Source organism: Syngnathoides biaculeatus, chromosome 7 (assembly GCF_019802595.1).
Source record: "Syngnathoides biaculeatus isolate LvHL_M chromosome 7, ASM1980259v1, whole genome shotgun sequence".
In the NCBI taxonomy this organism is placed as follows: Eukaryota; Metazoa; Chordata; class Actinopteri; order Syngnathiformes; family Syngnathidae; genus Syngnathoides; species Syngnathoides biaculeatus.
The window spans coordinates 329,221-355,182 of record NC_084646.1 but is presented as its reverse complement, the minus strand read 5'-3'; the positions used below and the strand labels follow the sequence as shown (position 1 = coordinate 355,182).

Sequence of the window (25,962 nt, the reverse complement as noted above, 5' to 3'; positions counted from 1 at the left end):
AAATTTTCCACTGCAAATTAAATTTAACGTCACGTATCAGCAGATCCTAATTAGATGGTGTGTGTATGCGCACGTGTGTTTGTGTGTATGTGTTTGTGTGCACTTGTGACCAAACTCGCTGTTTACATTCTCAAAGTGTCACTGACACAAAAATCAAAGCTTAAAATAGGTATCGTTATCAAAACTATAAATAATTTTTAGCACCTTGATGATAATAACAGTTGTGAAAAGTGAGCTGGGAGCAGTTTATAAGAGGGCAAAGTTGCATCAATCTGACTCGACACAATGCGCATATCAGTGGCAGCCATATTTGTCTGTGACGTCATGTGCAGATGTAATGGGTCTAACTCTGCGTTGTGTATTTTTTGGGATGGATGAATGAGAAGACACTCGTGTTGACTGGTCACAACTTGGTTGAATCCTCCCTCTGCATTATAAAGGAGACACGTTCAAAGATTTTTCTTCAAATGTACTCAGTGCTCTCTCTCTCTCTAGGAAGACCCACAAACAAGAGGCAGTACAAAATAAATAACGTGTTTTACATCGGAATAAACTGAAAATAAAATCAAAACTTGCATAAACACATACCTGCATTATAAAGGAGACACATTCACAAATGTTCACAGATTGTTCTTCAAATATACTCTGCTCTGCAACACCAAAAAAAAAAAACAGTCACCACGCAGCCTCTGCCAACACTCATTCCCACCACACAAACCACATGGTCACTCAATAGCGCACATGGAGCATCGCAACCTTTTCACTACACCTCCAACTAGCAAGTTTCATGCTTGAAATCAATGAAACATATTCAACAACGCGCTTCTGTGACTACACCAGCTTTGCAAACGTTTTAAACGAACTTATATTCACATTTTACAACAAAACAATCAAAATATGTTGAGCAGCAAAATGCGTACCTCTCTCTAGGAAGACTCATGAACAAGAGAAATTAGTATCCTCCCGCCACACAATAAGTGTGGTTTCAAAATAAAGTATGCAGCCATCTTCCTGTATTTCTCAGGTCTTCCATTAACATATAATGGCATTTTCAACCTTACAATGAACATTTTTAAATATACAATTCCATCCATCCATTTTATCCTCACAAAGGTCGCATGAATGCTGGAGCCTATCCTAGCTGTCAATGTGCGGGAGGCAGGGTACACCCTGAACTGGTGTCTAGCCAATCACAGGGCACATGGAGACAAACAGCCGCACTCACAATCACACCTAGGGGCAATTTAGAGTGTCCAATTAATGTTGCATGTTTTTGGGATGTGGGAGGAAACCGGAGTGGCCGGAGAAAACCCCCATAGGCATGGCGAGAAAATGCAAACTCCACATAGACTGGTTCGGGATTGAACCCGGGACCTCAGAACTATGAGGCCAACGCATTTCCAACTGAACCACCGTGCCGCCAACACAATTCCTTGTAACAACAAAAAAGAATAAATGACAGAGAAAGAGCTGTCTTTCAAAATAAAAGTGTGCTTCCACGTTCTGTTCAAAAGATAGCGCAACAGCATCACAGCTTTACATTCAACAGTTCCATAAAACACAAACGTACTCTACATACAGTCTCTACAGGTGCTACTATGAAATTCCCCTACTATTAATACACAATCCAGTCAATCCAGTCTTGCTGTCATCAAGGAAAACATGAGGTGATCAGTCACATTTAACCCCAGGAAAATATGCCATATGCACATGTAAAGGCCGCGGGACACATAATTTCAGCAAAGTGCACCCAAAAAGAGAAAAGACTTCCATCCATCCATCCATTTTCTACCGCTTCTCGGGATTGGCTGGCGGGGGAAGTAGATTCAGCAGGGATACCAAGACATCCCTTTCCCCAGCCACTTCTTCCAGCTCTTCCGAAGGGATCCTGAGGCATTCCCAGGCCAGCTGAGAGACAGTCTCTCCAGCGTGTCCTGGGTCGTCCCCGGAGTCTCATTCCGGTGGGACATGCCCGTAACACCTCATCAGAAGACATCCGGATCAGATGCTCAAGCCACCTCATCTGGCTCCTCTCAATGAGGAGGAGCAGCGGCTCGACACTGAGCCCCTCCCGGATGACCCAGCTTCTCGCCCTATCTCTAGGGAGAGCCCAGACACTCTGCGGAGCAAACTAAATTCAGCCGCTTGTATCCAGGACTTGTTCTTTCGGTCACGACCCATAGTGCGTGCCCATCGATGAGGGTAGGAACGTAGATCAACTGGTAGGTAAATAGAGAGCTTCGCCGTTCGACTTAACTCCCTCTTTACCACAACCGACCAATACAGAGTACACATTATTGCAGACGCTGGACCGTTCCGTCTGTTGATCTCCCGCTCCATTCTTCCCTCACTTGTGAACAAGACCTTAAGATAGTTAAGTCACTTGGGGCAGGAGCTCATCACGTACCCAGAGAGAGCAGACCACCCCTTTTCAACTGAGGACTATGGTCTCAGATTTAGAAGTGCTGATTCTCAACTGAATCGTTTCACACTGGGGTGTGAACCGCTCCAGTGAGCGTTGGCGATCACGGCTTAATGAAGCCAAAAGAACTCTCTCCCCTCCTCGAGTCGTCACCTTATCATGGTGGAGGGGTTTGTGTGTCCCAATAATCCTAAGAGCTCAGTTGTCTGGAGCTTCATGCCGCTGGTAGGTAAATGGTAAATTGTAAAAAAAAAAAAAAAAAAAAAGCCCTAGGTGTGGTAACAGACAAAGTACGACTCCAAAACCCCTATGACAAGTGCAAATGTTGTATCTTGGTTTCCCTTGCCCAGACATGGGTCACCGGGGCCCACCTCTGGAGCCAGGTTTGGAGGTGGAGCTTGAAGGCGAGCGCCTGGTGGCCGGGCCTGCACCTATGGGGCTTGGCTGGACACAGCCCAAAAGGGTAACATGGGTCCCCCTTCCCATGGGCCCACCACCTGTGAGAGGGACCATAGGGGTCGGGTGTGATGTGAGCTGGGCAGTGCCCAAAGGCGGGGACCTTGGCTATCCGATCCCTGGCTACAGAAACTCGCTCTAGGGACATGAAATATCACCTCTTTGGCAAGGAAGGAGCCAGAGTTGGTGTGTGAGGTTGAGAAGTTCCGACTCGATGTAGTGTATAGTGTGGGTATACTTATTACCCGCCGAGTCGGGGCCTGTACATTGGGTTTACCCAGGTGGATGAGAGGGTAGCCTCCTTCCACCTTCAGGTAGGGGTATGGGTCCTGACTGTTGTTTGGTGCATAGGCACAAACAACAGTTCAGAGTACCCACCCTTTTTGGAGTCCTTTAGAGGGAGTGCTGGAAAGCACTGGGGGACTTCAATGCACACGTGGGCAATGACAGTGATACCTGGAAGGACATGATTGGGAATAACGACAGTCCCCCGATGAGCGCCTGAGCAGTGTTCTGTTACTGGACTTCTGTGCTCATCACGGATTGTCCATAATGAACACCATGTTCAAGCTTCAGAGTGTCCCCATGTGCACCTGGCACCAGGACACCCTAGGTCGCAGTTCAATGATCAACTTTGTAGTTATTTCATCATTCTTGCGACCGGATGTATTGGACACTCAAGTGAAGAGAGGGGCAGAGCTGTCAACTGATCAGTTGGCTCTGATGGTGGGGGAAAATGCCTGTCCTACGTGGCATCCTGAAACGTATTGTGAATGTCTGCTGGGAACGGCTGGCAAATTCCCCCATCAGAAAGAATTTCAACTAATTCCTCCGAAAGACTCACATTTCGAGGGAGGCATTGAGTCCAAGTGGACGATGTTCTGCAACTCCATTGCTGAGGTGGCCGACCAGAGCTGTAGCTATAAGGTGGTCAGTGCCTGTCGTGGTGGCAACCCCCGAACACGTTGGTGGAGACCAACAGTGAGGGATGCTGTCAAGATGAAGGAGGAGTCCTATTGCGCATTTTTGGCCTGTGGGAGACCTGAGAGCTGATAGGTACCGGCTGACCAAATGAAAGGCAGCTTTAGTGGCCACAGAGGCAAAAATCCTGGCGTGGGAGGAGTTCGGTGAGGCTTGTTTAGCTTGTTGATTGGTAATATGTGCCTGCGCAAGAGTTATTGCCTCCCTCAAATCTTTCCCCGGAGACTGTACATACTTATCAACATAAAAGTCTCTCCATCCAACAGAACACTCTCGAACATCACATCGACAGTAGTGTGGCCAAACATCTGAATGAATGGTCGACACCTTGTAGTCTAATTTATGGTGCAGTTGTATGCAAAAGTCAATGTGTTCAGCATCTGAGGCAATTTTGCTTTTGAACGTGGTGGTAGAGCTCTATTCATGGTGCCCTGGGTACGATTAAAGTGGTCACCCTGCCCATTAACCATCTGAGGTATGCGATTTTTCCACGCCGGCCAAATGTAAGAGCTCAGCAAATAAGCAAACTCAAAATTAGCACCCTGATCCAAGTGGAGGCGCGCTGGAAACCCATAAACAGAAAATAAATTTTTCCGAAGTACACGAGCAACAGTCTTAGGAGTTTGATTTGGATAGAGGTAAGCGCAAGCCAGCTTGGTGAAGTGATCAGTGACCACTAAAACATTCACTGACTTATTAGCATCCTCCACTGACCAGAAATCCACACACACTAGCTCGAGTAGCACCGCGGTGACAATGGACACAAGGTGAGTTCTGGCCTCTGGCTATGGATACTTGCTCAATGCACACCTCTTACACTGTGTAACATACTACTTAACATCTCCAGCCATTGTATCCCAATAAAACTGTTGTCTTGTGAGCCATAAAGTGTGTTGCTCTCCCTGATGGCGAGCATCATCAAGTACACCTATAAGCACTTGGCTCCTCAACGACAGTGGGACGACGTACTGAAAGACCTTCTTGCTTACCGGGTGTTTAAAGACACGATACAGAACTACCAGCTGTACTGTGACTTTCCCCCACTGCTTCAATACTCCGTCTCCCCAGATTCCTGAACTATTTCCGTTCGAGATGGACGGTGACCTCTGTCAACAAAAAAATGCACTCTGCTCAAGACACGGTTCTTAGACTTCATATCATGCAGTCATCATGGGTGAACACAGGCAGTGGGTTCTGGCCCATACATACCAACTGCAGCAGATGCTCAACATGAGATACTGCCTTCACTGAACCACCATCAACCCATTGGAAGGTGTTCTCGTCAACCTATGCATTACCTTACCACTTACGAATGGCTCTCTGCTCAAAGCAACAGCTACAATATTCTTGGGTTCGAGAATGTACTGGGTGTCAAAATCAAAAGGAGCCAAATTACCCACATATGCTCGCAAGCATCCAGTCTTGCCTGCAGCCAATGGCAAGAACTTGTCATGGATGGCCCATTTCAAAGAACTCAAGTCTATGAGCTGCGTACTTCGACTGAGCATGATTGGGTGACTTGCTGGTGAATCCCACAGGCCGAGCTGTAACATGACCCCCCTGGACCTATGAAAGTACAACAACCAATTCACTGCTAGATTCATCAATGGCCAACATGAACGTTTTTGCAATATAGGATGAGCTTGCAAGACTTGATCAATGAGTGCACGGTTCAAGTACTCAAAAGCATGTCTACACTCAGCGGTCCAATCAGCAGAAGTGACCCTGGTCACAGCCTTCTGGCACTTTTTACCATGTGTGACACGAGGTTGTCTGCACCCTGAGGTAAGTTGGAAGAGAAGCTTAGCAATCATGGAGCAGTTCTCAATGAAATGTTGGTAATACACTAACGTGCCCAAGAACGAGCAAACTTTGTCAGAACAGGGGGTCACTCCGTCACACTCCATGAGATCAACTTCACCCAACGTTGCTATCTCCTGTGCTTTATCTGGATCAGTAGCTAATCAGTGGCTATCACCTTCCAAGAAACCACATGTCCCAAGAACTTCATATACCTCCGCAATAATTTGAACTTGTCTGGGGAGAGCTTCAGATTATGCTGAAAACTAGTTCCAGCTGGTCAAGACATTTGGGAATGTTACGTCCTGCCAAAAACAAACACATCATCCAAGTAGCAAAGCAGAGAAAGTAAGTTCTGATCCCTGGAAATCAACAGCATCATTCTCATGAAAATCGTGGGGTTATTGCAAAGACTCTGTGGCATGCAGTGGTATTTGTGTAGCTCCAGTGGTGAAGAGAAGGCAGTGTACTTGTCATCTTCATGAAGAGGTACCTTGTAGTAGCCTGATGTCAAATCTAGTGTACTGAAAAAGGCATTGCCTCCCATCACTGCCAAGACATCTGCGTGATGAGGCAGAGGTGAGCATCTTTGACAGTTCTGGCATTCAGCAAGCAAAAATCAGTGGACAGTCTCAGTTCCACATTTTTACTCACTGCTAGACTTTCTGATTATTTCTCGCTCCTCCATCTCATGCAGCGCCTCTCAATTTCTGGTAATGGGCTGGCAAAAGCCTGCAATGAGGCAGTCAAAAGGGTCCAAATGTGATGACAAAAAAATCAGTAGCTCAACTCTCAAACTTCACAATCAAATTTGTCAATTTTTCTTTCCAGGCTGGAGACACCTCACAGTCATCCAGTAGCAAACCCTGAAGACCCAATTTCCTGAAGTTGGAACTCCCATTTGACCTAGTGCCACACACAGAACTCAGTGCTGTCAAACTCAGAATCAGCTTCATTTGGCCAAGCGTGGAAAAATACACCCAAGGATTTTTTCTTTGGCAGATGGTGCAAACTGCCATGAGCACTTTTCCTTGCATTTGGTGAACTGCCCGCTGCTTCCCCTCTTCAAAATCCTTTATCACTATGCACAGGGAAAAATCAGCCACGTTGGCGTTCCTCTGCAGTGTGATTTTGGAACCCTGCCCATTAGTATGTTTCGATGCACACACCTTGATGAGCTAGCCTCCACAATTACAGTACTCCCAGCCGAGAGTTTAGTTCCCCCACACCACATGCTCACTCAGACTCCAGTGTGACTGCCTTCTTTAACCTGACTGTTCCCACCTTGTCTGGGATTTCATCCCCTCTCACCTTTCCAGATTGGTTAAAAAGCAAATGAATTCACTATCTTCCTGATGTCAGAACGAATCAGGTTGTCCTATCACGTGCCAGTAATCCTTGTTGCTCTTAAATCTCCTGATGATTGGTTTTAGCATGTTAGTACCAACGACGAGCTCATCTACATGCCCATCCACAATCAAAACTGGGACAAGATAATCAGAGTCAAACAGTTTAAGTTTCGTCTCAAAGATTCCCACTGGCTCCATTTGTTTCCCACCACACCCAATGACGACAATGTCTGTAGGGTACACTAAATTGCTGTACACAACTCCCGTCTCCTTCAATATTGGAATGACCTGGTGTTAACTCAAATTGGCCGCTCGGTGTGGACCTCGACAGAGGTGTACACATCAAAACACCTCTTCCCCTCCCCACACTGCGACTTGCCATGCCAGCTTCCACAAGTAAATGTGTCCATATTATTAACACACACCGTCAGAATAGTACATAACAGCAGAACTGTGAGCACGAATATTGTCCCAGACAAACTCTTTCAAAAACACCTATTTTTCATAATGCACACGAAATGAAAATTCAGTTACTTCCAGTCACTGAAAAGTCATTGTGACCAGCTGAGACCAGGATGAGAGCTCAGTAGCGCTGCATCGTCCGAAGGCTGCTCCTCAACCACCGGCAAAGGGATCAGCATGCAGCAGTGGGTCACTCCCGCTAGCCAGCAGACAACACCAGGACGACTCTCAAACAGCCAGGACAGCAGCGGCTGTGATATTCCATCCCCATACATCAGTGGACGAAGCACTAGGCCCTGAAGAGATGTGTACAGCAGCAACAGAAGAGCGTACTCAGGAGGACCCAAGTTAAGTAAATATCATGGATGTTATCAAAATTAATCTCGAGCAGGTGTGCTCAGTGTGTCCATCACAATAGTGACGGGCAGTTTTGGTCGATCGCATGACAGCGTTACAACAACAAAAAAAGATATCAGCCTAACGTCTTTTTTTTAACATTTCAGCAGCACACTTTCTCTAACAACAAATGGCCTGCTGCTCAGCCACACACTCTGCTGACTAGGTTTCCTTACACCGCCCCCCTCTGCTCTTAAGAGGGTACACTCATAATTACAAATGTTACAGTACTTACGCAGCCCATCACTGTTGTTTATAATGACAGTGTCCTTATGCGCCGCCCACCATCTGTGGTTTAGTTAGCAAGACAGTCTTAAACCTTAAAACTCTTTGGGAGCATCATTCAGCTTTCAAATGCATTGCTATAGATATTCTGCAAGCAATAATCTGTTTTACACCAAGAACAAACAGGGATATCATTGTGCATTTAAAAAAAAGGAAACATAGTTGGAAGTGACCTTTCAAATGTATAGTTCATAGTTGGCATGGTATGGTTAGCAATGTATTTTTTGGTTTGTTGACATTTTCGTTGGGTTGCAAAAACACAAATAAAATTGTTCTTAAAATGTTCTGATGGGAATGTAAATGCTGTAATCTGACTCTTTTAATGGGCCATGTAACTTCAATGGTTGACACTGATCTGACCACAGTGCATACATTTGATGTTGCTCACAGTGGTCAAAGGGAGCGCTTGGGGAAATTCATGTTTGCTCAGACAAAAATTTTTAGCAAGATGGCCTCCTATTTACGGTCTCTCTTTTGCATTTTCTTACCCCCGCATGCACATAAGGGTGCGTTCTAGCAAGGTGGCCTCCTATTTCTAAGGACGAGGATGGCTGTGGACAGAGCTTCTGACTACCACTGCTGCTTTTAGATAAGTACACAAGTACATGGATGCCACACTGTCTTCTGACTTTCGTCTTTTGGACATTTCTAGAACATTCGCTTACTTCCAACATTCGCCTGTTTGAAACATTCGTTCGACTTTGGTGACTGTAAATGCTACTGGCTTCTTGTGTGTGCATAGGAGATCACACAGGTTTCTGGAGCAATGAACGTTAATGGGAGTCCGAGAAGATGTAACACAGCGAGAGGGTATCATGGACTGCCACAGGTAAAAACATAGAACAACATCATAGATAAGACAGAAAAGGGACCAACCCATAAAACCTAGGAAATGTGAGACAACCAATAATCTACATCCCCTTCCTTTAGCTTGCATCCCCGAACATAAACAGAAAGTACTAGGTAAGTAGAGTACTTTAAACATTTCTTATATAACTAACACTTTAGCAGTAGCTCTCGTAGCAACCTCTGAAATGAAAATAATCCCTCATACATGTAGACAAACAAACATATCTTCAGGATAATGAACAGAGATGATGTGATGAATCAATTACCACTACTTAATCAAACAAATACTCATTTTAACCATTCATAAACACAATACACAGAGATTTGTATTTAAGATTCAGTCTGCAGATGCGACCTGAGCGTGTTATGTAGTGTGCACTGCTGCTGTTCCTTTTGGACAAGTGTGTAGTGCATGCTGACTGGGGGGCGGGTGTCTGTTGTGGTTGCATGGAGGTTGGATTGAGATGAGTCTCTTTGGTGGGCCAACCACTCTTGCAATTCCTCATTCTCTGCGCTGTATTGCCTGAGGTCTTCCAAGCGTGCTGTGGAGATGTAACTCACTGACATGACTTCATAAGCCTCCTCCTCTGGATGGCTGTGAGAAGCTTGAGCGCATGGAGCTCTGGAGAGAGTCTCAGCCACATACATGCTTGCCTTTTTTGTACACTACGCTGATATCATAGTTTTGCAGGCGAAGCAGCATCTGCTAAGACGGGCAGGGGCAGTGTGAAGGGTCTTTTTTAGTATTGTCACTAAGGGCTGGTGGTCAGTTTCCACGACAACCGACTTTCCATACACAGTTTTTAAACTTCGTGCAGACAAACAAAACGGCTAGGACCTCACGTTCTATTTGAGCATAACGTCTCTGTGTCAGTGAGGGAGCGAGAGGCGAAAGTGACTGGTCATCCATTTTGCATGCACGCTGCCCCGAGTCCATAGCATGAGCAAAAGTGAGCGTGACTGGTGCCTTGATGTCGTAATATGCCAACACCGGTGGATTTGAAAGGCATGACTTCAAGCGATCAAACGCCTGCTGGTGCTGTTGGAGCCAGCATTATTTGGTGTCCTTGTATATCAGCTGCCTCAGCGGGGCTGTGATGTCACTGAAGTTGCGAATATATTTATATTTATACCCCAGTAAATAAAATGGCTTCCAATACAGACAATCATGGACTCTGAGAGTGGGATCTAGAGGAAATAGACAGCAGTGATGAACAAGTTTTTATGGAAAGATCTGTAGAATAGATAAAAACTGAAGAGGAGGAATTTTCTTATTCGTGATTGAAAAACATCCAATGCAGGTGTAATTAAACCATATATGTTCAAACCTAAGTTAACGAAATGCAACACAAGGACAGGTTTTGGCGAGAACTGAAATGGAACTCTGCACCCAAAACACAGACTGGTAGGTGCCTCAAGAAATCTATGTACACCTTGTTGACAAAATAATGATAGGCTGTGGATAGGCTCCAGCATAACTCATGAGGTTAAATTACTAATCAAAGGGAAATGTATTTTATTTGTCAATCCTACAAATGTAGGTGGCCGTATGGTGGATCAGCTGGTAAAGCGTTGGCCTCACAGTTCTGAGGTTCCGGGTTCAATACCGGACCCGCCTGTGTGGAGTTTGGATCTTCTCCCCGTGGCTGCGTGGGTTTTCTCCGGGCACTCCGGTTTCCTCCCACATTCCAAAAACATGAGACATTGATTGGATACTCTAAATTGCCCCTAGGTGTGAGGTCAGTGCGGCTGTTTGTCTCTATGTGCCCTGCGAATGGCTGGCAACCAGTTCAGGGTGTACCCTGCCTCTTGCCCGTTGACAGCTGGGATAGTCTCCAGTACTCCCTTGTGAGGATAAGCAGCAAATAAAATGAATGGATGAACAAATGTAGCTCAAATTTAATTAAAAAATATTTAAAGAATTCTCAACACAACAGAAATGAAATAAATTAGCACCAAAGTGCACATTTTCTTTAGAACCCGAATGCCTCTGATGTCTGTTTCAAACCGAGGCTTTGTTGAAGCTGCTTCCATGTGACGTCACATGTAGACAACCCCAAGTAAAAACAATGGCTTCTGAAAAGGTTATGTTGGGATAGCAATCTGTGCTAATACGCGGTTCCAGGAACTGCCTTAAATGGAGTTGTTTTTCCAGCCTTATGTGACGAGCTAAAATGGAGTTGTTTTTTAGCAGGCACCTGCCTTGAGTGACGAGCCACAACGGAGGTGTTTTTCAGCAGACTCAACGGCCTTGGGTGTCTAGTCAAATCAGTTAGATCCTGTTTTGAGACTTGTCCACCAACGGCAGCGTTCCAACATTGCATGTATAAGCTCCGTTCTGCTTTTACATACACACACTCGGTGTCGGACCACACAACCTTTGTCTGTGTCACATTCTGGAGAGTTTACGGAACTTGCAGAATCTAAATGACATTTTGAACAAAATCTCGATACTGACTTTGACGTCACGTCATGACAACATTTAGTCAGAGAGTGAAAAAGGTAGCAAAGATTATGAGGAAGTGTGTTGCATACGGCTGTTCTGCCTCAAACGTCGACGGAGTCAGTTTACATGAATGGCCAAAAGATGAACAGATGGGCAGATTATGGACCAGATTTGTGAAGACAAAGCGGGTGCATTGGACATACAAATCAAAGTGGACAGTAATATGTTCCAAGCATTTCACAGAGGACTGCTTTGAAAACCCGGTGCAGCGTTCACTTGGTTTCGGTAGCAAGTAAGTATGTGTGTGTTCAATTGTTTAGTATTGACAAGTATGTACCTCATTTTAAATGTAAGTACAATACTGATACAGAAATGTATGTCAGTTAATCCGTATCCATGTGATGTTTAGAAAGTGACGAAATTTGGACACTCTATAAAGTTAGTTTATTGTTGACCCAGAGGTCTTCCTCAGATTCGACTACAGCAGAGATATTGAGATGAAAACCCCAACCCTGAAATGTTCGGTGTATTATTTAAAATGCGGGCTAAATGCATGTAAATAACGTGAAGAATGTACTATAAACAATGGACATTATTCAGATCTGACAAAATATTCCAATTTGAAAATATGAATTAAATGTTTTTTGTTTTATCTTGCAAAAGTCCAAAGTTACTACCTCATGCTTTTCATTATAGAGAATTGTAACCCCGAACACAAAAGGCGAGCTTTTGAAAAATGAGAAAGATTAAGAGTAAGTTTAATAATCCATCATGTTATAGTTTCTTGTACATGTAGTCCTCAGATCTGTGAATAGGGGGGTCAGATAAATTTTATAAATCTGAATTTGAATTAATTTCAATGCCTCATATGATTGTTGGTGTTTTATGGTTTCCAAATCCATGTTAAAAAAAATACTATACCTATAGGATGAAGGGGTAAAGCAGGACTGCAGTATCTGCATATGTATGATGTAATGTAATTTACATGCTTCAGGGTATGTGGAATGCCTGTCAGAAGAGCTCCGGACCCTCTTTGGGGATGCGGACCTAACAACTTCCTCTGCTGACGCCCAAGCACCAGCCAGTACACAAAACCAAGCAAAGTCTTGGCTATTCAGGATCATTTTCCAAGATTTTCAAATCAAAGCTGTTGAAATGATATGTTGTGAAAATAAAACAAATTTACGACTTTGAAGAAAGTGATTTAAAACTGTCCCGGTTTGTTAAACTGAAACTAAATTCTATCCTGATGGAACTTCAGTGGCAGAAGTTTTGTGTAACGAACTTATGACGCATGCTGATTAACCAGTCATGTTGCATGATGCAAAAAAATTATCGCATTAGTCTGTTCAATAGTCATTTTCCCAACATGTGTAAAACTCTGTAAATTTGACCTCCATGGTAAAAGCAAGGTGAGGTGGCATACTCTGAATTTGAACTCTCCAGCTCCGAATGACATGCTATGGAATGAAACAATATCATATTTAGCATGTGCATATACCACACATGTCAACTTTTCCTGTATAAACTACCAAAAAAAATCCTGATAGAGAGCAAAAACTCCTAACATACCGAAGCAAATTATATGTCAAAATAACGGAGGGAAAAAACACAAAGGTTTTCAATTATTTTAATTGCAGATCTCCATAATGATAATATCTGAAGTTAATGTCTAATTCTACTCAGTAGAATGATCAAAAAGATGGCTATTTATCAGCCAGACTACAATACCTCAGATATTTGCAAGAGACATTCACCAAAGAGAATCAGTAATAGGAAAAGAAAAATGTTTTGAAAGATTACATATCTACTGAATGCCGATGATCAATTCCTTATTTTTAATGAATAAGGAAGGAGCTGATCTGTATGTTAAGGTTAACAATAAGCTATACATGAACTCACTCACATTAGCTATTGTACCTATGAAGCCATTCTCAATCTTTGTAAATGGAACGTCTATCTTGACACACATATGACACCCTTGGAGTGAAAACACAGCCTTCAATTATATTATTGTCAGCTGTTATAAAAACACGACCATGAGCTCGAATGCTAGCAAGAGAGCTACAATGTCAGCTACAATAATTCCATGTATTTGTAATGAGGCCCAAGTGGCTAACTAGCGAGCATACATGCTACATTAGCTATGAGCTAAGTCAAATTAATTTGAGCCACAAATGATCAAAGTCAAGATAAAAAATTGTCATGCTCCGGGCTTCCTGCCCAGGCTGGGCTTGGCCAGCCAATTAGTCAGAGCACACCTGCACCGTGTTACAGTTGATGACGTCCAGTATAGATAGGACTTGGGGTACGACTTGTCCTCCGCTAGATCGTCGTCCTTGTTGCCTCGTTCCCGCACTCCTGTTTGCCTGACTTCTGCTCTCCGTGCACCGACCCACGACTGTCCACTGACCACCCTCGTAAGCCTGCCGTACTATTACTTCTGATTGTTTGGACTGTCTGCCTGATCCTAGACCTTGGACCGAATAAAGGTTTCCTCTGCACTGTCTGCTTGTCTCTGGAGTCGTGCATTTGGGTCCACCCTCGTGCCCCGTTCGTGATAAAAATGACACATTTTGTTGTAGTCAAATAATATGCCTGTATAGCTCCTATCTGGATAGGTCGGCATCACCAATAGCGTATCGTTAACGATTTGATCGATTGTGATAGGTAGCCGAGAGCCGGCCAGCATCTCCTCGGCTGCAGCCTCCATGTTTCCCGTGGTGAGGTGTCGGCGGTGCTCGATCCGGGCCAAGGTTTTACTGGAAAGTTACCGGAAATGAAAGTATTTTGCCAATCTAAATCAACATTTGCTGTTGCGCTAAACATCATGCCTGCTGCGGCAAAAACCTTTGATGCAGGCTATGTTTGGAATTCCCCAGCTTTAAGTTTTCCCCACAATAGAGTAGACGAGCGCCAATCTGGCCAAAAGCAAATGGAAAATTTCAGAATCCGTATAATTTGTTATATACGGCCGTATAGTAAGATTCACCACAAAATCCGTATGAACTACGGCTAAACCGTACAAGTTGACAGGAATGATATACAAATGTTTATTGAATGATGGTTTCACTTTTAGTGGTTTGTAAAAAAAATAACTTGGTTTAGAAACTTTTTCAGTTCTGCGATACATACAGATGGTATCACAAATTCTTCAACCATTTCGCTTACTCAAATCATAGAAATATGTAATTGCGGGATTCTCTCTGGGAAGGCATTGGCTAGCAATTTCCACTTTACACCTGGGTAAAAAATATAATCAGTTAAAATAATGTAATTTGGTTTGTTTTAAGTACAAAGTTTTATTTCATTACTATCATTTGCTCACCAAAATAAGGCTGAAATAATGGCGCTATGGCGTAAAGCCCTATCATTTATTCGTTCGTTATCTTCTGACTAAAGAGTGAAAACATGACAAACTTGAATGTATGCAAAGCTACCTTAACAACAATTAAGAAATGGACAATGGCAAATTTTGCACCCGAACATCAAAAGATTTAGAGTCGAAACTGTCACATAATGACAGCAATGTCCATCAATTATTAGTCAAAGATCAACACCCACACTTTAGTTTTCATGCAAAGAAAAGGGTAATGTTCATCAGCTGGGCATAAATCCTGTGAACACAGCATCATCTTCAAGTACTGGAGGTGGAAATTCAGCACAGCACATGATGGTACAACAACCCTGTTGCTCTTGCTGAGAGGACCCCAGCACCACCTCACCAACTGTCTGTATGCCATGTGGTGATTTCTTTGATGTCCTTCTTCCGTGAAGGCGTTTCTGCCATAATGGTATTGAAAGACCTGCCAGGCTTTCTCCAATACAAATGGGTTTAGGCAGACAAGGTGAAAGCCTTCGTGGTTAACATTGCAAGCCAAGGCGGTTCCATCCAACTTCTGAGCGGTTTCTGTAATTTTCTTACAGCAGCAGTATTCTCTCTGGGAAGGCATTGGCTGGCAATTTCCACATTTACACCTGGGTAAAAAATATAATCAGTTAAAATAATGTTATTTGGTTTGTTTTAAGCACAAAGTTGTATTTCATGACTATGTTTTGCTCACCAAGATAAGGCTGAAATAATGGCGCTGTGGCGTAAAGCTCTAACATATATTCATTCATTATCTTCTGACTAAAGAGTGAAAACATGACATACTTGAATGTATGCAAAGCTACCTTAACAACAATTAAGAAATGGACAATGTTAAATTTATAACTTGCCCCTTATGTCCTTCTCATATAGATACAAATACAAATTACATAGTTCTATGTATATGGCTATTAGCTACAACTACTGATCATTTAGTTTAAATAATGATAATTACTGGCTAATGTACAGTGAAGAAAATAAGAGTTTGCACACCCTGCTATATTGCAAGTTCTCCCACTTAGAAATCATGGAGGTTTCTGAATTTTTCATCGTAGGTGCATGTCCACTGTGAGAGAGATAATCTAAAAAGAAAAATCCAGAAACCACAATGTATGTTTTTTTTTTTTAAATAATTTATTCGTGTGATACAGTTGCAAATAAGTATTTGAACATCTGAGAAAAACAATGTTAGTATTTGGTACAGTCGCCTTTGTTTGCAATTACAGAGGTCAAACGTTTCGTATAGTTGTTCACCAGGTTTGCACACACTCCAGGAGGGATTTTGGCCCACTCCTCCACACAGATATTCTCTAGATCATACAGGTTTCTGGGCTGTCACTGAGAAACATTTAGTTTCAGGTGGTTCCAAAGATTTTCTATTAGGTTTAGGTCTGGAGACTGGCTAAGCCATGCCAGAATCTTAATATGTTTCTTACGGAGCCACTCCTTGGTTTTCCTTGCTGTGTGCTTTGGGTATTGTCATGTTGAAAGACTCAGCCACGATTCATCTTCAATGCTCTGACTGAGGGAAAGAGTGTGTTCCCCAAAATCTCACAATACATGGCCATGGTTATCCTCTCCTTAATACAGAGCAGTCGTCCTGTCGCATGTGCAGAAAAACACCTCCAAAGAAAGATGCTACCACCTCCATGCTTCACAGTAGGGATGGAGTTCTTGGGATGGAACTCATCATTCGTCTTCCTCCAAACACGGTGAGTGGAATTATGACCAAAAAGTTCAATTTTGGTCTCATCTGACCACAAAACTTTCTCCCGTGACGCCTCTGTATCATCCAAATGGTCATTGGCAAACTTAAGACGGGCCTTGACATGTTGGTTTCAGCAAGGGAAACTTCCGTGCCATGGATGATTTCCAAACATAGTGTCACCTTGGAAACAGTGGTCCCAGCTCTTTACAGGTCATTGGGCAAGTCCTGTAGTGTAGTCCTGGGCTAATTCCTCACCTTTCAAAGGATCATTGAGATCCCATGAGGTGATATCTTGCATGGGACCCCACTCTGATTGAGAATGACCATCATGTTTAGCTTCTTCCATTTTCTAATGATTGCTCCGACATTGGACCGTTTTTCACCAAGCTGCTTGGCAATTTCTTCAGAGCAATTTCTAGCCGTGTGGAGTTGTACAATTTTGTTTCTGGTGTCTTTGGACAGCTCTTTGGTCTTGGCCATGTTGCAAGTTTGAGTCTTACGGGTGGACAGGTGTCTTTATGCAGCTAAAGACCCCACACAGGTGCCTCTGATTCAGGATAATACATGGAGTGGAGGTAGACTTTTAAAGGCGGACTAACAGGTGTTTGAGGGTCAGAATTCTAGCTGATAGACAGGTGTTCAAATACTTATTTGGAGCTGTATCACCCAAATAAATTGTGAAAAAAAATCATACATTGTGATTTTCTGATTTTTCTTTTTAGATTATCTCTCACACGGTGGACATGCACCTACGATGAAAATTTCAGACTCCCCATGATTTCTAAGTGGGACAACTTGCAATATAGCAGGGTGTTCAAATACTTATTTTCTTCAATGTAAGTGTACTGCACTGTCCAACTCAGACTGTACTATAGATGTGATCTTTAAACGCAGAACGATACCGAAGGTTTAAATTTTTGTTTTACAGCGACTCAGTCGCTAGTATAACAACAACAAACGACTCACTGTTGTGTGAAAGCAGCATCAGACATTTAAACGTGTTTGAATTAGATTATTTCGTCAACAAGGTGTACGTAGATTTCTTGAGGCACCTACCAGTCTATGTTTTGGGTGTGAAGTTCCATGTCAACTTGGTCAGGTCTCGCCGAATCCTGTACTTGTGTTGCGTTCGTCAATTCCGGTTCGAATATACGCATATGTTTGAATTACACCTGTTTTTCGAACATGGGAAGAATTAGAAAATTCCTCCTCTTCAGTTCCTATCTCTTCCACAGAGCATTCCATAAAAACGTCTTCATCACTGCTGTCCATCTCTCAAGACCCACTCGCAGCGTGTATTACTGTCTTTGTAGGAAGCGATTGTCTTTACTGGGGGTTGTGTGCATGTGACATCACACGGAAGCAGCTTCAAGAGAGCCTCGGTTTGAAACAGACATCAGAGGCATTCGGATTCCAAAGAAAATGTGCACTTTGGCGCTAATTTCTTTCATTTCTGTTGTGTTGAGAATTCTTTAAATTTTTTCATGAAATTTTAGCAACATTTGTAAGATGGACAAATAAAATACATTTCGCTTGGATTAGTATTATAACCTCATGAGCCTATCCACAGCCTATCATCGGGCAGGAGGCAGGGTATATCCTGGACTGGTTGACAACCAATTGCACACCACATTGAGATAGAAGAGTTGCACTCACAATCAAACCTTAGGGCAATCGAGAGTGTCCAATTAATGCATGCTTTTAGGGATGTGAAAGGAAACCAGAGTGCAGGAGAAAACCCACACAGGCACGAGGAGTACATTCAAACTCCACCCAGGCAGGGTGGAAATTTGATCCTCAGAACTGTGAGGCCAACGCTCTCACCAGTTGCCTTTGATGATTAGTCTGATTGTTCCAACATTCGATCTAACTAAGGAGTGGGAATGGCAGAGCAGGAAATCTACATCATCTTATCCAAAACAAACCTCATTGTTTTGGTTTCAAGAACTACAGTCGGGCGAGTACATCTGGAATCTTCCATGACGTGCTCGTCTACCAAGGAGTCTACAATCTAAGAGCCAAAGTGGTGCAGAGCCTCTGCAAGACCATTCCTCTGCCAAGACTGTCTATTGTCTTTTAAAACTTCTTCTTCACCAGCTCCAGCCTGCTCAAGGATATGGACTCAACTCTTGGCATGAAATCCATTGGCACAGCTTGTGAAAACCGCACTGGAGGAGCTCAATTGATGGGGGACAATGAACTGAACAAGAAAGGGCGAGGAGTATTTCGGATCTTCAGAGGGGCTTGTCATGGTCAAATAGAACAACAACAACTGGGTGACCCTACTTAGCAACGCAATGGGGGTTCCACCTCTAATGATAGTCATCCCTGGGACAAAGATGCCAAAGTGCAGGGTGACGTAACATTTCCAGCCGTGATCACAACCTACAATGAACACATGTGGCGTTGATTTGTCAGACATGTTGTCGACCTCTACAGGAATCCTGCAAAATCAAAACGGTGGTACTGTCCACTCTTTGGATACACCCTCCACCTGTCTGAAACGCTTGGCTGGTGCAGAAGAGAGACTGCAGTCTGCTGACAGAGAAACCAATGCCTCTGAAAAAGTCCAGGCTCCGTTCCTGAATGTTAGAAAAACAGTAAATGTTGGACGACCTTCTTCCCTCTCACCACCACCATTGAAGAGAAGAAGTCTGAATGCATTCGCTCGTCTGCTGCTGGATGTCCATCATGATAACACGGGACATTTGCCAGTTCACAATGATGCCAGAGGTCAATGAGTCAGAGCAAATGGAAGTAGGAGAAATGCAAGATCTTCCTTTGACTGACGGCAAGCAATCCATGCTTTGCATGTTACCACAAGAAGGGGATGTGATGTTTGAAAGCTCATGCAGTGTTCATGCTGTTAAGACATTTTTTTGCCCGTTAATTGTTTGTGGCCAAATGAACATGCGCGATCTTTCTTTAAAAGTTGCCAATAAAGAATCCAAAAACAAGATTCCACATGAAGCAGCATATTTTGTACCCAAAACGCATTTTGTCATTGTTTGCCCAGCAATGTTGTTTGGCACCGTTTATAAAAACTACAATTTTAGATATTCTTTTCAATTATCATGTTTTTTGTTGCTGTTTTTTAGGGTTATTTTGGGTTATCAGTGTTCCAAATAACCAAAAAATATTCAACAAAAATTTCAGATGAGATTTTTACACAACTTTTATGGCAAAATTTGACTAAATTCAAGTCAATGGGCATAGTCTTGTTTCTTCTGTCATCTTGGACATGCTCACTGGGTATTAAACCTTTGAATCCCGCCTCTTACCCAACCCACTCGACACTTGCTTTTCTTTTGACTTGTGGCCACCATGTCCATGAGCACCGACCGCCACCATGCCAGCGACGCTTTCAATCGATGAAACGGTGCATTCGTCTTTCCCTATAACTTTCCCAAGTCAAGATCGGTTGGCAGAGCAAGGAACTACCCACATCCTGTACTGGTCATGCACGCAGCTGAGAGCAGGAGCTGGGGCCACCACCACTTCATTTAGCAGGAATGTTACGGTCGCACCCCAAGGGGACAAAAAATTTTCTTTTTTTGCCTCTTTAGTTTTTTTTCTGAATCATTTTTCTATTTCAACTAAACAGGTTTAATTTTCCTCCTGTGATGTCCGGAAACTGGGGCATCTGATAGGTACTGGCTGGCCAAGCAGAATCCAGCTTCGGTGGTCACTGAGGCAACAATCTGGGCGTTGGTGGAGTTCAGTGAGGCCAGGGAGAACGACTTCCAAGACGGCTTCAAGGAAATTCTTTTCCACCATCCAGCATCTCAGGAGGGGGAAGCAGTACACTGTCAAGAGTGTGTATAGTGGGGTTGGGGCACTGCTGACCTCAACTCAGGATGTTGTGAGTCAATGGGGAGAATACTTCGAAGACCTCCTCAATTTCACCAACACACCTTCCCATGAGGAAGCAGAGTCTGGGTTCTCTGAGGCGCGCTCTTCTATCTCTGGGGTTGAGGTCCCTGTGGTTAGGATTTAGGTTAGGGTTAAAAAGCTCCTTGGTGTTTAGGCCCTGGGGATGGATGAGATTCACCTGGAGTTCCTAAAGGCTTTCAATATTGTGGGGCTGTCGTGATTGGTAGGCCTCTGCGACATCGTGTGAACATCGGGGAAAATGCCTCTGGATTGGCAGACTGGCGTGGTGGTCCACCATTTTAAGAACGGGACCAGAGGTTGTGTTCCAACCGTAGGGGGATCACACTCCTCAGCCTCCCCGGTAAGGTCTATTCAACGGGGCTGGAGAGGAGGGTCCGTTAGGAAGTCGAATCTCAGATTCAGGAAGAGCAATGTGGTCCTGGTCCTGGCTGTGGAACAGTGGACAAGCTCGACACCTTCGGCAGGATCCTCGAGGCTGCAAGGGAGTTCGCCCAATCAGTCTAAATGTATTTTGTGGACTTGGACAAGGCGTTCGACCATGTCCCTCAGGGAGTCCTGCCCGGGTTTTTTCAGGAGTACGGGGTAGCAAACCCCCTAATACAGGCTGTTTAGTCCCAGTACAACTGGTGTCAGAGTTTGATCCACATTGCCGGCAATAAGTCAGACTCATTTCCAGACTCCGCCAAAGCTGCCCTTTGTCACTGATTTTGTCCATAACTTTTATGGATAGAATCTCTAGGCGCAGCCGAGGCGTAGAGGGTGTCCAGTTTGGTGGCCTCAGCATCACATCTCTGCGCTTTGCAGATGATGTGGTTCTGTTAGCCTCATCAAGCAAAGCGGAGACTGCGTTGAAGGGCAACGTCAACAAAACAGTGGTGAGGCCGGCCATGATCTGCGGATTAGAGACGGTGGCACGGAAGGAATAACAGAAAGCAGAACTTGAGGTAGCAGAAATGAAGATATTGAGGTTCTCGCTCAGAGTGAGCAGGTTGGATAGGATTAGAAATGAACTCATTAGAGGGACAACCAAAGTTGGATGTTTTGGAGACAAGGTTCAAGAGAGCACACTTTGATGGTTTGGACATGTTCGGAGGCTAGAGAGTGAGTATGTTGGTCGAAGGGTGCTGAGGATGGAGCTGCCAGGCAAAGAGCAAGAGTGTCATTACCAGAACGCTAGGGCGGACCCAAATGCACGACTCGGTAGAACAGGGAGGCAGTTAAAGAAAGATTTTTATTCGTTCCAAGGTCGTATGCCAGAGAGTCAGTCAGAGTGAGCAGCAGTATCAAGAGCACTTACGGGGTTGGTTGGAGGACAGGCGGAGGTCGGTACACAGGGGTTCAGGATCAGGAACGAGGAAGTGCAGAAACGAAGCATGCATAGCAATGACCTGGCAAATCCAGACCATCCGCTGGGTCCTATATATACTAGGGTTCATTATTACTGATGCGATGCAGGTGTGCGGGGCACCTGTACTGCCAGGGCTGGGACCAGCAGGAACATGACAGAGAGGTAGACCAAAGAGAAGGTTGATGGATGTGGTGAGGGAAGACATGAGGGCAGTTGGGGTTTAGAGGAAGATGCAGGAGACAGGCGAAGATGGAAAAAGATGACATGCTGTCAAACCCCTAATGAGACAAGCCGAAAGGAAATGAAGAGGAATTCTTAAAGGAGCATTGTATTTTGTTTCATTTTTTCCACTTTGGCTTGGATAAAAACTAAATCACTCATGCAACTGGCATGACTCCTCATTCTTATCCCTCTGCTTCCCTGCTCTATTTGTTTCCACATACACAAAACACATAAGTTGCTCAAAACTCTTCTTGCTCACTCCAAACCATCATGGCACACCATATTATCCCCTTCAGTGTTTTTTCATCACCCTTCTGTGTAGCCCTGCTTTGCAGTACTTAAAGGTCAACTGACATGTAAATCATTTTAATTTAAAAAAAAGTCAGCCGGAATGGACCCATCCGTTTTTTCACCACACGTCAGGATGTTGTTGGAAATTGATTTTTGCACAAATCCCAGCTCGTTGTATTGCTGGATTTTGCTCGAACACTCGGGAGGATGGATTCACAGACCAGGTTCGTAGTGAAAGAATGATTGCACAGGTGCAAAAAATGAGAGCTTTGTGTGCCAGTCTGAAAAGTTGACCGGGACCCAGGGAGAAAATAATAGATTCACTGATCAAGAATTTAATGACCTAATTGCCAGAGGGAAAAAAAACTGTTCGAATACCTGCGAGTTTTGACTTTCATTGATAGGTAGTGCTTACCCGACGGAAGGAGCTGGGAGAGCTGGTGGCCAGGATGTGGAGGGTCCGAAAGGATCCTGCCCGCTCTGGACCTAGTTCACGCGTGTCCAAGTCTTCAATAGTGGGTAGAGTGGTGCCAACAATCCATTCAGTGGTTTGGATTGATTGATGTTTTGTCTAAAATTGTATAAAAGTACTTGCAATATAGAATATGCTTTCTGGGAAAGGGGAAACAACTGGGTCTTTGCTTCTCATTGTGCACTTCTGCTTTCCAGGGTTCCAAGAGGAGAGGTAGGAGAGGTCAGTTCAAAGCAACAAAAAAATATTCAACTTTGTGACGCAAACGAATCATATAAGGATAACATAAGCTAGAAAAACATCTCCAAACGAAACAACCTACAGTTCAGAACAAGAATGCAAAATAGTTGCTGAACTTGTAGTCAGATTTAAAAAGTCACACACTGTGGCAGAGAAATTAAACTGGGGCATCTGATAGGTACCGGCTGGCCAAACAGACTGCAGCTTCGGTGGTTGCTGAGGCAAAAACCTGGCCATGTGAGGAGTTCAGTGAGGGCTTGGAGAATGACTTCAGGACAACTTTGAGGAAATTCTGGTCCACTGTCCGGGGTCTCAGGAGGGGGAAGCAGTGCACCGCCAACACTGTGTATAGTTGGGACGGGGCGCTGCTGACCTCAACTAGGGATGTTATGAGTCGGTGGGGAGAATACTTCGAAGACCTCCTCAATTCTACCAAAACGTATTCCCACGAGGAAGCCGAGTCTGGGTCCTCTGAGGTGGGCTCTTCTATCTCTGGGGTTGAGGTCACCAAGGTGGTTAAAAAGCTCCTTGGTGGCAGGGCCCTGGGGGTGGATGAGATTCGCCAGAAGTCCCTAAAGGCTCTGGATGTTGTGGGGCTGTCCTAGTTGATACGGCTATGCAACATCGCGTGAACATCAGGGACAGTGCCTCTGAATTGGCAGCCTGGGGTGGTGGTGCACCTTTTCAAAAAAGTGACCGGAGGGTGTGTTCCAACTATAGAGGGATCACACTCCTCAGCCTCCCTGGTAAGGTCTACTCAGGGGTACTGGAGAGGAGGGTCCATCAGGAAGTCGAATCTCAGATTCAGTAGGAGCAATGTGGTTTTCGTCCTGGCCGTGGAATAGTGGACCAGCTCTACACCCTCGGCAGGATACTCGAGGGTACATGGGAGTTCGCCCAGCCAATACACTTTATGGAGTTGGAGAAGGTGTTCGACTGTGTCTCTCTGGAGTCCTGTGGGGGGTTCTTCGGGAGTATGGGGTACCAAACGCCCTGATACATGCTGTTCGGTGCCTGTACGACCACTGTCAGAGTTTGGTCCGCATTGCCGGCAATAAGTCGGACTCGGTTCCGGTGAGAGTAGGACTTCGCCAAGGCTGCCCTTTGTCACGATTTTGTTCATAACTTTTATGGACAGAATTTCGAGGCGCAGCCAAGGCATAGAGGGTGTCTGGTTTGGTGTCCTCAGCATCGCATCTCTGCTCTTTGCAGATGTTGTAGTGATCTCCCGTCCTCACTGGAGCGATTCGCAGCAGAGTGTGAAGCGGCTGGGATGAGAATCAGCATGTCCAAATCCGAGACTATGTTCCTCTGTTGGAAAAGGGTGAAGTGCCCTCTCCAGATCGGGGATGAGATCCTGCCCCAAGTGGAGGACTTCAAGTATCTTGGGGTCTTGTTCACAAGTGAGGGAAGAATGGAGCGCCAGATCGACAGCTGGATCGGTGCAGCGTCTGCAGTGATGCGGACTTTGTATCATTCCATTGTGGTAAAGAAGGACTTAAGTTGAAAGGCAAAGTTCTCAATTTACCAGTCAATCTACGTTCTGACCCTTACCTATGAGCATGAGGTGGGTCATGACCGAAAGAACAAGATCTCAGATACAAGCAGCCAAAATGAGTTTCCTCCACATGGAGTCCAGGCTCTCACTTCGAGAGTGGGTGAGAAGCTCGGTCATCCGAGAGGGGCTCAGTGTTGAGCCGGTGCTCCTCCACATTGAAAGGAGTCAGATGAGGTGGCTGGGGCATCTGGCTCTGACTTGTAAGGTGTTCTGGGCATGTCCCACCGGAAAGAGACCCCGAGGACAACCAAGGACATGCTGGAGAGACTATGACTCTCGGCTGGCTTGGGAACACCTCGGGATCCCTCGGAAAGAGCTGGAAAGTGGCTGAGGAAAGGGAAGTCTGGTATCCCTGCTGAAGTCACTTCCCCTGCAACCAACCTGGAAAAGCGGTGGGTGGATGAATGGATGATGGATGCCTCCTACTCTCCACCACAAACTGCTCCTGCATTGTCGAGTGTGCAATTGCCTCCAGCCTTTCGCTTCTCCATTGAAAGATCCTCATGGTGTTCCTGAATGTTGAAAAATTCTCGTGGTGCTCCAGAACCAATGAGTTGATGTTCTCAGCCTTTCCCAGCGAAACAAATTTCTAAACTTCAGGTTCAACCTCCACTTCGTACCACTCAAATGTTCGTGGAGGAGCAACAGCAGCAGCAGAAGAATTAAACCATACGGTTGAATGTCTTTTAGATATTTCTCGACAATTTCTTGTTTTGTTTTGATGGACAAAACAACTCTCGTCTTCTCCTCACTGGCCATCAATTTCTTGGGACCATTGATGAAAAAAATATGAATAAATCAGCGAAGATGGAGTACAGAGCAAGTGTGCGTGAGCATATGACAATAAATTCAGTGACAAAGATAAAGGAAGTGCATCACAGGTAAAGATTGATGTCCCATTCCCCCACCCCCCAAAAAAAGATTGGCATTCCTTCTAGCCAATGGAGGGATGTGATGCCAGGACGATGTGCTAGCCAATTGTGGGGAGCTGCTCAATTACGCCACACAAACGACGAGACAGGATGTGCGTCACGGCTAAAGATTGACATCTTTCTTAACCAATGTGATGCCAGGAAAGTGCTATCGCGGTGGCCAATGGGAGAGCAGCTCGATGGCAACGCTTTCAAACCAAGATACAGTACAGGATGTTGACATTCGGTGGAATCCAGAGCCATTTTTTCCTTTTGTATCCTGAATTTCTTTTGTAATAGAGACAAAATTTTATAGGGAGGCTTTTCGCAACCTGAATCTTTTGTAAGTACAGGTACCACTGTAGCTGGTTTATAATGGGGTTTGACCTCAGACAAGTTAAGATCAAAAGAGGTATTTGTCATACTAGCCATGATCATTTTAAATGTAGCCTATTGGGGGACAACCCAGTGCAATCTGTAGACCGGTCCTAAGTCCAGATAC

At 44.5% G+C, this 25,962-nt stretch overlaps 2 protein-coding genes across 26 annotated transcripts in view; one reads left to right on the top strand and one right to left on the bottom strand.

The window, feature by feature from the left end:
• nlgn1 (neuroligin 1) overlaps window positions 1-25,962 on the bottom strand; it is a 290,450-nt gene that overhangs the window by 227,103 nt on the left and 37,385 nt on the right. For 2 of the 16 annotated variants that reach the window (XM_061825520.1, XM_061825523.1), the window contains exon 3: window positions 589-650. The exons of the other annotated variants lie outside the window; for them this stretch is intronic. The gene's annotated coding sequence lies outside the window, so the exon portion shown is untranslated. The remainder of the gene's footprint in view (window positions 1-588; window positions 651-25,962) is intronic. 16 annotated transcript variants of the gene reach the window in all.
• LOC133503681 (protein NYNRIN-like) overlaps window positions 1-25,962 on the top strand; it is a 59,010-nt gene that overhangs the window by 15,305 nt on the left and 17,743 nt on the right. For 3 of the 10 annotated variants that reach the window (XR_009795804.1, XM_061825533.1, XM_061825532.1), the window contains exon 3: window positions 8,657-8,980. The gene's annotated coding sequence lies outside the window, so the exon portion shown is untranslated. The other 7 variants (XR_009795803.1, XR_009795802.1, XR_009795801.1 and 4 more) reach the window with 7 other exon arrangements.